The sequence below is a fragment of the Mirounga angustirostris genome, unplaced genomic scaffold (genome assembly GCF_029215605.1).
Source record: "Mirounga angustirostris isolate CCGP_5_RB_7025 unplaced genomic scaffold, mMirAng1.0.hap1 SCAF_2, whole genome shotgun sequence".
Taxonomy (NCBI): Eukaryota; Metazoa; Chordata; class Mammalia; order Carnivora; family Phocidae; genus Mirounga; species Mirounga angustirostris.
In genome coordinates, this window is record NW_026991710.1 from 163,060,515 (window position 1) to 163,073,608 (window position 13,094).

The 13,094-nt window shown below is 43.2% G+C and overlaps 1 protein-coding gene across 7 annotated transcripts in view; it reads right to left on the reverse strand.

Annotated features, from left to right (window-relative positions):
* HGSNAT (heparan-alpha-glucosaminide N-acetyltransferase) overlaps nucleotides 1-13,094 on the reverse strand; it is an 89,310-nt gene that overhangs the window by 37,751 nt on the left and 38,465 nt on the right. The gene's annotated exons all lie outside the window — the stretch shown is intronic.

Genomic DNA, 13,094 nt, shown 5'->3' on the forward strand with positions numbered 1-13,094 from the left:
GCTCACCACTTAGCCCAAAAACATCTGAGTAAGGACAAGCTAGTCACAGAACCATTAGGGTTGACACTAGGTCACCTGCCAACCTCAAGAAAAATTCTGTATGATGAGGTGTAGCATGAGACACCACACAACCCCAACCCCACAGCATATCCCTCTTAGGTATTAATCTCGCTCTGAGAAACTCAAAGGCCAAGCGAAAAAATAAATAATAAATAATAATAAAGATAAAGATAGGATCCGTAATTTCTGAAGAGTGAACTGTGCCACCATCTGGCACACTTGCTTATTTTATGTCTAAGAACTGTTGGTCCCAAAAGCTATAAATATCTACAAAAATGGCAAAATCGTACTAACGACAAGCTAGAATTACAGTGGCCATTTTGAGTAATGTTCCAATTATATCAGCTCATTTAAGAAGTGCAGTTAAAAGTAAGGATTCCCAAATTAAACAAACAGAATGTGATACATAATTTTAATTGGTATGCAGAAGCCTCCAAATGGTTTCAAAATGGCAAAAGAGCTCCACTAAAATATTTATTGTAAAAGACTAATGAAAAATTAAAAACAAAAGAGGTACCTAAAACAAAAGGCTATAGAACTGAGGCAATCCCCTGCTGCTTCCCCATCCTCCTTTATCTGAGTGCTCATTCTAGTTATCCTCTCTCTGAAGTAACTTTACATGACCGTGAACAAAGTCAACCAAGTCTATGATCTTACAGGCATCCCCATATGTACCTTCAAAGGAGGGGCCCCCGTATGAGCTCCTCTCAGAGTTGACAAGACTCAGGGATTTCCTGATAAACTGCTACATTATTCCCTTAAACAGCCAAGGGAAAACTAAAATTAAAAAACAAAACAAGAGGGGTGTCTGGGTGGCTCAGCTAGTTGAGCACTTGCCTTCAGCTCAGGTCATGATCCCAGGGTCCTGGGATGGACCCCACATCAGGTGTGGAGGCTGCTTAAGATTCTCTCTCTTCCTCTCCCACTGCTTCACCCCCACGCTTGTGCGCACACACACACTCTCTCTCTCTCCCTCAAAAAAAAGGAAAAAAAAAAAAAAGACAAGACAAAACAGAAAACCTTCCCAAATTCCAGTAAATTTCAGAGCTACAAACTCTCTGCTTTAAATCCGTTCACAGCCTATAGATGGGATCCTGGAAAAACGGATGGAAGCTGGCTAAGTCCTTCTCTAAGCTAAATGTGGGAAAGAGAAGCATTCCCACATAGGTGGATGGATAGGTCAGTCCTTCCACATCCAGACTATAACCTGAATCTTTGAGGAATTAAAAGCAACTGTCCTTATCTTAAAAATCTTTACAAAACTAAAAAAAAAAAAAAAAAAAAAAAAAAAAAAAAAAAAAAATCTTTACAAAACTAGAAATGCACATGGAGAGGCAATTCAAAGTTAACCTATTCCTTTCACTGATCTCCAAGCCTCCCCTTGTTTATCTCAAAAGGCTTGTAAATTATTGTCCTTAGAAAACCAAAGTTCTTCTTGGAGGAACTTGCATTCTTTCCCTGTGACTCTGAGATGAAAATATCAAAAGTACAAACTCAGTGAGGTAATTCTTATCAGAAGTATAATGAAAGGAGCAAAAGTCATTTGAAATTTAGATAAATGAAAAATCATGTATCTTCTCCACAAATATTAGTAGAAAAAACTTTAGTCATCTGAGCCAATAACCTTAACTTATTCCATCTGCCAGAAAAAAGTTAGGAACCAACTGTTCTTTTGTAAACTAGTGAGTTCTGCATTATCCTATCTGTCTCCTGGTAAAAATTGCAAAATAAAAATTACCAGGTTTCTGCTTATATGTTAATGTCTGTCTGTCTATCTATCAATCAATCAATTTACTATCCGTGTGTATGTGTAGATGGGTGGCATTTTCTACCTCTGGAAAATTGCTAAATTGCTAAAATTAATTTGTAAAGAGGTCTATTTAATTGGCTTATAAATTAAGTATTTCTAAATCTCAGCAATCTAATAGAAACTAACTCAAATGCTTTTTCAGGTTCATATGATCTAGGAAGACATTCGGTATTAAAGATAGTTTATGTTTGTTGGTTTAATTAAAATAGATATGTCTTTAGAGTTTTCAACATTAAATATGACACTTTTACCCTAGCCAGGTTTATTCATCAAATATGTTCATATTATCTGTTACTACATTTGTCAACAAGAGACAGTGGCTATCTAATGTCCTATCTGAGTTAATGATGTTTTGTGGGTATTCTAACCATAATTGTTAAGAACAAGTAAATTGAATAGATATAAGTAGGTAAAAAGTTTTTATGTGAACTTTTTAAGTAGTTTCCCCAAATCTTTTTGGTAACCCTGAAACCTTAAAGTTTTGCTAAATTAAGTTGAATTCACTGAATATCCAGATCATTTCCAAATAAGATAAAATGCTGGAACATTAATTATTGAATATAGGCTTGACCACTTTTTGCTTCCTTTTACAGAAAAACTGAAGATATTTGAGTCTATTAGTAAACATGCTTCATGCCACCCTGAGAAATTTTCTACGAAAAAAGCATGTTTCTAGAAGTCATGACATTTATAAGTCTGCCTGAAAGAGGACTTCAGCTCCCTCCATTTTGACCTCAAACTTTCTGTTGGGTTCTTCTTTCCAGCTTGTCTCTTGGCTCAGGGGGAAGACCCTGACAGCAAAGCATCCTCTGCAACATCCCCCTCAAGCAATAAGGACTGCCCAGAGCCAGCAAGATACAACCCTTGATTGACTCTAAGACAGTGGTCGACCAGAACGTCACTGCCCAGCTGCAAGCACCCACTGACCTTTGCCCCATATTTTCCTTCTATAAACCTGGAAGTATTTTCGGCACTTTGGAGACATTTTTTTTTTTTTTTAAGATTTTATTTATTTGACAGTGAGAGAAAGAGCACAAGTAGCCAGAGCTGCAGGCAGAGGGAGAGGGAGAAGCAGGCTCCCTGCTGAGCAAGGAGCCCGATGCAGGGCTCAATCCCAGGGTCCTGGGATCATGACCTGAGCCAAAGGCAAGACGCCCAGCCGAGCCACTCAGGCGCCCCATGGAGACAGTCTTTGAGACACTAGTCTGCTATCGTCCCGGTGTTGGTCTCACTGAAATAAATCCCTTTCTTGTTTCAACACCACTCCTCTCTCTGCCTGTGGATTCTGTCGACAGCGAGTGGCAGAACCTGGTCTGGGACCCCCAGCGCCAGGTGCTCTTGCACCCCCTGCCCTGGTTATATGCCAACTCAGAATGCTAATGTAAAAGATAGTTCATGATGATTTACTTCTTAGTTAAAATTCCTAAAGAACTCTAATTAATATGCAGGATTAAAGCTACAAGAAATAATAAGGGAAATACCTCCATATGCAAGAAAAGTAGGATGTGTGCTTTCACGAAAAGAAGGTATGAGGAATGGAAATGTATTTTTGTTGAAGGAAAAAAAAGGAATCCTATCCCAAAATCAGGGTGGTTTTTTAAAGAGGGAATACATAGGACAAAATCTGATGATAGAAAAGAAAGTTGTAGAAGATTTGTGGAAAAGGAATCTTTGAAAAGGAATTTTAATGTGTAATCAGTCTGGCTAAGATTAAAATGAATCTATTTAAAAATGAGGGTTTTTTTTTTTTAAATTCAATTAACCAATATATAGTACAACATTAGTTTCAGATGTAGTGAGGTGTTTTTTGTTTTTTGTTTTTTTTTTAAAGTAATCTCTATGCCAACGTGGGCTCCGACTCATGACCCCAAGATCAGAGTCACATGCTCCACCGACTAAGCTAGCCAGGCGCCCCTAAAAATGAGTTTAAATATCAAAAGTACACTGGTGCAATATTAGAATTTGGTTTTTCTCTCCATTAAAAGGGCAAAGTTCTTTTAGGTTACTGGTCTGCTCTTAATAAATTATAACCAAAAGTTTTCTTCATCTTTAATGTAATCTGCCTAGAAAACAAAAATTCTGTTTTGTGGGGCACCTGGGTGGCTGAGTTGGGTAAGCATCTGCCTTCAGCTCAGGTCATGATCCCAGGGTCCTGGGATCGAGCCCCTCGTCGGGCTCCCTGCTCAGTGGGGAGCCTGCTTCTCCCTCTCCCTTTGCCTGCCTCTCTGCCTACTTGTGCTCTGTCAGAAAAATAAATAAAATCTTAAAAAAAAAAAAAACTTAAAAAAAATTGTTTTGTTTTTATCAGGTCTCTAGTTAGAAAAAAAAAAAACAGTCTTTTCAATATTAAAATAGCTACAGCTTTGTGCAACTATTTGACTTTCTGTATTTGCCTATGAAGTCTTTGTTACTTGGTGAAATGGAAAACTAAGCATTGTTTCACAGTCATCTATGATCCTATTTAATGAAGTACCCAAACCTTTTGATACCTTAACAAACTTCCCCAAAATCAAATTTTTTAAATGAAGTCTTTTTGACCTTGAACTAGCTTTGGGTTTTCCAGACAGTCCCTTGGAATATCTCAAAGGATTTGTTCTCTTTATAAAAGGGAAGATGTTTAACTAAATAGGCTTATCTGGTATGTTAAATTGCATGGGAAGCATTGTCAAACAAATGATGCTAAACCTTCTTTGATTATATTTGCAGGGATATATGTTATTAATAAAAGCGTCCCAGAAACTGTATGAAATTCCTGAAGATTGAATAGGTATTGATATAATGTTAACACTTGTAATTCCAGTTATTTTATGAAAATGTACTCACAAAAATAACCAAATTTCCTTGTCAATTCCATTGTAACGAACTTTTATCAGATCTTTAACAACAGGCATTTTTAAGTCTTTTGCCATTTACAGAGTTACTGTTTTACTCAGATGCTTTTACAAAAGCTTCCTACAAATGTTTCATCTTCAGAGAAATTCATGGAAAAGAATCTGACAAGTACTCTAGAATATGGGTTTCTGATCACTTTCAGATCATTCAACTGAACTGGGTAAAAATTTCCAGAACGATGGGGCGCCTCGGTGGCTCAGTTAAGCATCGGACTCTTGGTTTCAGCCCACTTCAGGTCATGACCTCATGGGACATGGGACTGAGCCCCTCCTTGGGCTCCTCACACAGGGGGAGTCCGCTTGAGAATTCCTCCCTCTGCCCCTCCCCTAACTCACACACACATACATGCACTCTTTGTCTCTCTCTCTCTAAAATAAGTAAATCTTTTAAACAAAAGGGTGGCGCCTGGGTGGCTAAGTCGGTTGAGCATCTGACTCTTGGTTTCAGCTCAAGTCATGATCTCAGGGTCATGAGACTGAGCCCCACATCAGGCTCCGTGCTCAGCAGGGAGTTGGCTTGGAACTCTCTCCCTCTCCCTCTGCCCCTCCCCCTACTCACTCACACACTCTCTAAAATAAATAAATCTTAAAAAAAAAAAATGAATTTCCAGAACAAGTGGGAAAACAGTATTCAAGTAGGACAAGATTTAATAACATGGAACTAAATGAGCCAAGGAGGATGATTATTAATCTTTAGGACTTCTAGTTTAAAATGCTGCTGGTTCGGGCGCCTGGGTGGCTCAGTTGGTTAAGCGACTGCCTTCGGCTCAGGTCATGATCCCGGAGTCCTGGGATGGAGTCCCACATTGGGCTCCCGGCTCAGCAGGGAGCCTTCTTCTCCCTCTGACCCTCTCCCCTCTCATGCTGTTTCTCTCTCAAATAAATAAATAAAATCTTTAAAAACAAAAAACAAATATATTTGAAAAAAAAAGAATAAAATGCTGCTGGTTCTCTAACATTTTGCTTTTCCAGATTTTTTTTTTTAAAGATTTTATTTATTTATTTCACAGAGAGAGACACAGTGAGAGAGGGAACACAAGCAGGGGGAGTGAGAGAGGGAGAAGCAGGCCTCCCGCCAAGCAGGGAGCCCAATGCGGGGCTCGATCCCAGGACCCTCAGATCATGACCTGAGCCGAAAGCAGACGCTTAACGACTGGGCCACCCAGGCGCCCCTGCTTTTCCAGATTTTAAGAAACCTTCTTCTCTTTTCTCTTAAGGTATCAACAAATTGATAAGATACACCTTTGTGAACAAAGATGAAACATTTACTTTTTCTCCCTACCTAATTCCTCCAGAATTGGAAAGCTCTTGGGTATTCTTTTCATAGCCATATAGTTATTTACAGAGATTCAGTGAGTCTGATCCTTGTAACCAGACACCACTGGAAACCTTGGCTATACTACTAAAGCTTTGACCAGCATGTCTTATTTGAGAGAGAGATGCACAGACTCAGATATGACCAAACAGCTTTAAAGAACTAAGGCTGAAGTGAAATGTTGGGACGCGGGAGCAAACAGCCAAGAAAGAATTCCTGAGACATCGTCAGTGCAAAAAGAATGGTTTTATTAAAGTATGGGAACAGGACCCATGGGCAGAAAAAGCTACACTGGGTAGTGAGGAGTGACTGATTATATCCTTTCAAGTTGGGAGTTGGTTTGGGAATAGCCTAAGTCCCTAAGGAATTTGGAAGCAAGGCTTCCAGGACCTTGATGGGCTAGCTGTTGTCAGGATAAGGTCATTTACTACTGTCTAGTAAAACCTTAGTCATGAGACTCTTCAGATGGATTATCAGTGGGCCATACATTTAGAGGATGATTGCTAACATATATCTTGGGGGGGCAGGTAGAGCTAAAGTAAGTTTCTAAGGGATTATGTTAAAGACTTATAAGATCCTGGAGGTTGGGCTAATGTCAAGCTAAGATTGCCTTTTGCCTCTAGCAAAGTATTAACATTGAGGCAGTTGAGTTCCTGGAGGAAGGTCACTCTGCCTGTCCCAAGTACTTGTCAATGGGCTATAAGTTATAGGGAAGTTTAATTTTTTTCCTATATTTCTTTTGCCTTTGTTTTCTACATCAAGGTTGACTTTGCAGAGCCAATAAAGCCTCTTGGACAAATTGACCTAACACCGTGCTTACAAGGTTCCAGCAAAGTAGCATTAAAAAGAGCTTATATTGGGGCACCTGAGTGGCTCAGTCAGTTTAGCAGGCGACTCTTGATCTCAGCTCAGGTCTTGATCTCAGGGCCGTGAGTTCAAGCCCCATAGTGGGCTCCACACTGGGTGTGAAGCCTACTTAAAATTTAAAATAAAAAATTTTAATTTTAATTAAAAAAAAAAAAGAGTTTATATGGTCCAAAAATAAATATTTTTTTTAAAGAGAGATGGGGTGTCTGGGTGGTGCAGTCAGTTGAGCATCTGATTCCTGGCTCCGCCTTGGGTTGTGATCTCAGGGTCATGGGATTGGGCCCCATGCTGGGCTCCACACTCAGCGCGGGGTCTCCTTGGGACTCTCTCTGCCCCTCTTCCCTTTCTCGCTCTTATAAATAAATAAATCTTTAAAAAAATTTAAAAATAAAAGAGGAGAGGGCAACTGGCTGGCTGAATTGGTAAAGCATGTGGACTCTTGATTTTGGGGTCATGAGCTCAAGCCCCACATTGGGCATAGAGCTTACTTAAAAATAAATATTTTTTTAAAAAGAGAAAAAAACTATAGCTTTTAAAAAGAAAGAGCTTATATGGTCAATCACTATTCTTGGTGCACTTAAGAAAATAATCAGGCAAAGTTTAATGCAAGCAAATTAGTTTTGCTATTAAAATGAGGCTAATTATAGGGAGAAGAAATGTTTACCCCTTTGTCTGTATTAGATTCTAATCCTGTTAACTGTCTTTGAGGTTCTGTTATAAATTGGACTGGATCCTGAATTATTCTAGTTTCCTCAAAAATTTGGCTCTGACTCTCCAAACTAATGTTTCCAATTTTCTCCCAGCCTTCTGATTTGAAATCACCAAGAACAAAGACTGCCCTTGAATCTCCTTGGAAGGGACTCCAGGTCCTCCTCACCACCCAGATGGCAGCCAGACTTCAGGGATTTAAGCCCTGGAAACGCATCTCACTGCTGAAGAAGGCTCCACCTGACATGTGGTCCTACACAAGCACTGGGGACTCCAAATTAAATTGAACAGGGAACATCAAAGTAGAGTGCTTCCTCCCAAGGTGCCAGATCAAGAATTCGTATTTTTAAAAAAGATTTTGTTTATTTATTTGACAGAGAGAGACACAGCAAGAGAGGGAACACAAGCAGGGGGAATGGGAGAGGGAGAAGCAGGCTTCCCGCTGAGCAGGGAGCCCGATACGGGGCTCGATCCCAGGACCCTGGGATCATGACCTGAGCCGAAGGCAGATGCTTAACGACTGAGCCACCCAGGCAGGCGCCCCTCTTTTGTTTTAATCTTCGTGAGATTCGTAGGCCACAATTTCAAGGTTTACAGTCTTTAAGTTGGTCATTCTCTTCATTCCTTTCCGATGCTCATGTGTTAAGGAAATCACTTGCATGGTGGTTAGTGGCTGCAAACACGTACTGAGACCTTCTGAGAGAATATCATACACCAGGGAGACAACTATGATTATTACAAGCAGCATAATCCCAAGGTCTGGAGTGCATTTCAGAGCCACTTGGGTCCCCAAGACCCAAACCAATCAAAATCAAAATCAACAAAGTCAAAGAAAGACCCTGTTGAAGGAGTCACCTCTGGAAGCTGGGTGGCTTGCTCAGTGATCTTATGTCCGAGTTTCAACTTCCCCAGAAGTATTAATTCAGATGCAGCAGGTTGGTTTGGCCATAGTTCAGATATCTCTTTTTTTGGCAAAATATAACCAAGGGCTACCCTATTATTAAGAACAACTTTGGACAGAGAGCCTAAGGATCTTTATTGGGCAGCTATTGTCTTAGTAATGGATTTTGCAATATCTTTAAGAGTTAAGGAGGGGCCCACAGTTAGACAGACTAAGAAGCATTCATAATGATAACCACCACAGACAAAGACAAACTCGTTTGGGGCACAAATTACTCCCTGCTGTGGTGGCACGGTTAATGGATTCATTCACAGGGATTGTTTGTATTTGCTGTTCAAGCCAAAGGGTCAGCTAGGTTTCCTCTTAGCCTAAAATAAAAAGTTGTTCTAAATTCCACAAGTTACCCACCTTAGCAGTGGCCTGGGAGATACAGATGATGGTGTTATCTTTCCAGTCCAGTGCCAGAGTAAAGGACAGAAAAGGAGGAAGAAAGAGTTTCATGTTTAGAGTATGACGTCTTAGGGCGCCTGGGTGGCGCAGTCGTTAAGCGTCTGCCTTCGGCTCAGGTCATGATCCCAGGGTCCTGGGATCAAGGCCCATGTCATTGGGCTCCCCGCTCCACGGGGAGCCTGCTTCTCCCTATCCCTCTGCCACTCCCCCTGCTTCTGCTCTCTGTCAAATAAATAAATAATCTAAAAAAAAAAGCAAGAACAAAAAAACAAAACAAATCAAAATACAAGGTGACCTCTGGATACCACACAAAGGATCAACAAAATTTCATGTAAAGCTCCAAGAACTACAGAGCTGAGAGCGGTGTTAGAGCCTTATACTTTGATCACACCTCTCAGTTAAGCTGAGAGTCTGATCAAGAGGTAGAAATTGTTAAAAAGGAGACAAATGGCCCCAAATGGAATCACTTATGCTACACCCCACCAAGACTTAATACCTACCCTAACTGCACCTTCACCTCTCAGAAAAGTGACCTTTAAGCAGCCAACAGAACTTCCTGGTCAGCACCAGAAGGTAATCCACTGATGGACCCCTTCCATTACCCCTAGGAGAGCATCCTGGCCTAAAATGCATTCTTTGCTAATAATTTCCTTTTTTCCTCTCCCTCTCTGCCTTTTAAAACCTTTCCTTCTCTGCAGCTTGAGGGAGCTCCTTTCTATTTGCTAGATGGGATACTGGCCGATTCATGAATTATTGAATAAAGCCAATTTGATCTTTACATTTACCCAGATGAGTTTTTGTTCTTTAACACCCCTTCCATCTTGAGGCTCTTCTTAGGATTTCTATCATTTCTTTACATAGCACAGATGTTAAATCCTTTGTCATACCTGTCACAGATACATGTCATGTCATGTTTTCAAATAGTTCTTTTTAGTTCCCCTTGTTCAGTTTTGATAGTTTTCATTTTCAAATTTATAGTCACTATTTATTGACCTTTTCCTCTGTAATTGTTTTACATATCATCATCCCTTCATAGTTGGAATAAGTAATGCTTTTATTCATATTCCTGAGTCTTTTTTTTTTTTTAAGATTTTATTTATTTAACAGAGAGAGACATAGCGAGAGCAGGAACACAAGCAGGGGGAGTGGGAGAGGGAGAAGCTGCGGGAAGCCCGATGTGGGACTCGATCCCAGAACCCTGGGATCATGACCTGAGCCGAAGGCAGACGCTTAACGACTGAGCCACCCAGGCGCCCCATATTCCTGAGTCTTTAGTAGTGGGTTGAGTAAGGTTCTTGATTTATGCTTCAGCTTCCATACGAATTTCAGACTTTAATGGGTCTTTTTTTTTTTTTTTTTAGTATTTTATTTATTTATTTGACAGAGAAAGACACAGCGAGAGAGGGAACACAAGCAGGGGGAGTGGGAGAGGAAGAAGCAGGCGTCCCGCTGAGCAGGGTGCCCCATGCGGGCTCGATCCCAAGCAGACACTTAACGACTGAGCCACCCAGGTGTCCTTTTAACAGGCCTTAATAATCATCATAAGGATGCAACTCCCAAGCCATCCACTATGACATCTAAATCGAACTTGATGCTCAGTTTCAAGAAAAAGTTGCCAATTTCTGATACTGATGACCTTAGAAATACCAGGGCAACACTCAAGGAGCATTATATCCAAAACAATGATTCTCTCCTCCTCTCCTGTCTACAATGTCCTGATGAGGACATAAACCAGATAAAGTCACCTTTCAATAAAGCCCTAGTAACTGTGCTGTTTGTATATTAGACTTTTATTTTGTTTCCAAATATTTAATTTCTGGTTCTAGCTCTCTGCTCATGAGTACCTTTGTGGGACAAATTTTTAAAGACATTGTCTATTTATTATTATTTTTTCTAAGTAAACTTGGGTCCTCAAATCAAACGAAAATGGAGTTCTTAGCAGGAAGTTGCCCAGCCCAAACCTGAACTCCAGGCGGCACTAAAAGCCTAGCTGTCCTCTCAGCACAGCTTCATGAAGGTTCTGGAGTAGATCACTTAAGAATATTAATATGTTGGGGCGCCTGAGTGGCTCAATCGCTAAGCGTCTGCCTTCGGCTCAGGTCATGATCCCAGGGTCCTGGGATCGAGCCCCACATCAGGGTCCCTGCTCGGCAGGGAGTCTGCTTCTCCCTCTCCCACTCCCCCTGCTTGTGTTCCCTCTCTCGCTGTGTCTCTCTCTGTCAAATAAATAAATAAAATCTTAAAAAAAAAAAAAGCATATTAATATATCTCTCGGGGCGCCTGGGTGGCTCAGTTGGTTGGGCGACTGCCTTCAGCTCAGGTCATGATCCCAGAGTCCTGGGATCGAGCCCCACATAGGGCTCTCTGCTCAGCCGGAAGCCTGCTTCTTCCTCTCCCACTCCCCCTGCTTGTGTTCCCTCTCATGCTGTCTCTCTCTCTCTCTCTCCCTGTCAATTAAATAAATAAAATCTTAAAAAATATATATATGTTATCTCTCACTCCACATAATTACTACTTACAAACCACCTTTTTCTAAAATAAATACCGCTATTAATTGGTGCTAAAGTACAAAGAAAAAGCATTGCACGAGATCTGTCCCTGACAACTTATGATTGGCTTGATTAGGTAACCTCTTAGGGTCCGTTTCCTCCAATACAAAAGGGGAGTAGGCGGGACAGAGTCAGGGGTGGGGAAGGCAGTAATACAAAATGTAATCAGCTAAGATGGTTTTTCAAAACTCATTTTGTCCTTGCCCTACAAGATTCTGGTTGGGAAGGAGGAGCATTCTGAACTACACGCACTGACGCCAAAACCCCCCTATTCTGATAAAGAAAAGGAGACTGGGGGGGGTGGGGAAGAAAGGCAGGGGATAGGCAGACCTTTCCCCAAACCCTGACCAAACAGTGTTTGTTGCAGTTGACTGATCCCACAATCCCTGAACAAAGCATCCCCTGGGGAGGAGCGGGGGACTATCTCCTCCTGGGGCCCTGGATTTCCCGTTTCGGGGGCTCTAGGAGAGTATTTTTCACCATTTCCCCCAGGGTGTTGGGGGACCAGGCAAATGAGGAAAACGCCAGAGGAGCTGAGTGCCGACACTCCCAGCCGCACAGTAGAATCACCCCCAGCAAAGATACCCCGCGCCGCCCCTCCCAGGCCAAGAACCGTGTGCCGTGGCTTCCCAGCAAACCGCAAGGCGCCAGCAAACCCAGGCCTCAACTGTCCCTCGCATCACCTTAGCCGTAAAATGTGCCGAAGGGCGCTCGAGACTGGGCTTCGAGTTTCGACAACCAGCTCCTGTGATCGACACCCTCCCCGCGCCCCGCTAGCTGAGTTTTTATTCTATGCCGGACGTTTACTCGGGAGTTCCGTGCCGGTGCGGTGGGAGCCTATCCCCCGCGCAGCTGCGGGCCGGGGCTGCGGCGCTGCGTCCCCCGGAACCACGGCGGCCCGGCAGGGCAGCGGCCCGCGCTCCAGCTTCCCAGCTTTCCCGCCGCGCAGCACGCCACGCCTCAAGTCCTCTATCCTCTTCGCCGAACGGACTTCGTTTGCGCAGAAGTCCCCGCAAACAGTAAGCTAGAGGAGGACTGGACGTCGGATACACCCCTCTTGGCCAGTCCGTCTCTTATTTAGCTTTGCATGGGGGGAGTAACAGGTCTCCCCACCGAAGGCATTCTACTGTACGACAGAAGTCGCCTGGAGACCTAGGTGCCCGGCTCGGGGCGTGCGGGCGGCCGGGGGGCGCGGGGCCGCCCCGCTCGGCTACCCTCCCGCGTTTCCCGGTGGGGGGGGGCGCTTTTTGGACGTGGGGGTCGGGCCCCTCCACGGCACTCGTCCCCCGAGGCCGCGAGGCTAACCCGCGCGGTGTCTGCGCCAACACCGAGAGACTCCTGCCCCGGGGGCGCTCACTACAACGCAAAGGGAACAAAAACTAGTTCCGGAGACGGGCTTTTTTCCGAGCGCTCGCCTGCGGCACTGCCCCGGCCGGGAGGAGGCGGCGCGTCGCCCCGAGGGAGGGGACAGTCGCGCGGCCCGCAGCTGGCCCCGCCCCCCAGCGGAACCCGCGGCAGGAGCGGGGGGCAGCGGCGCGGTGTC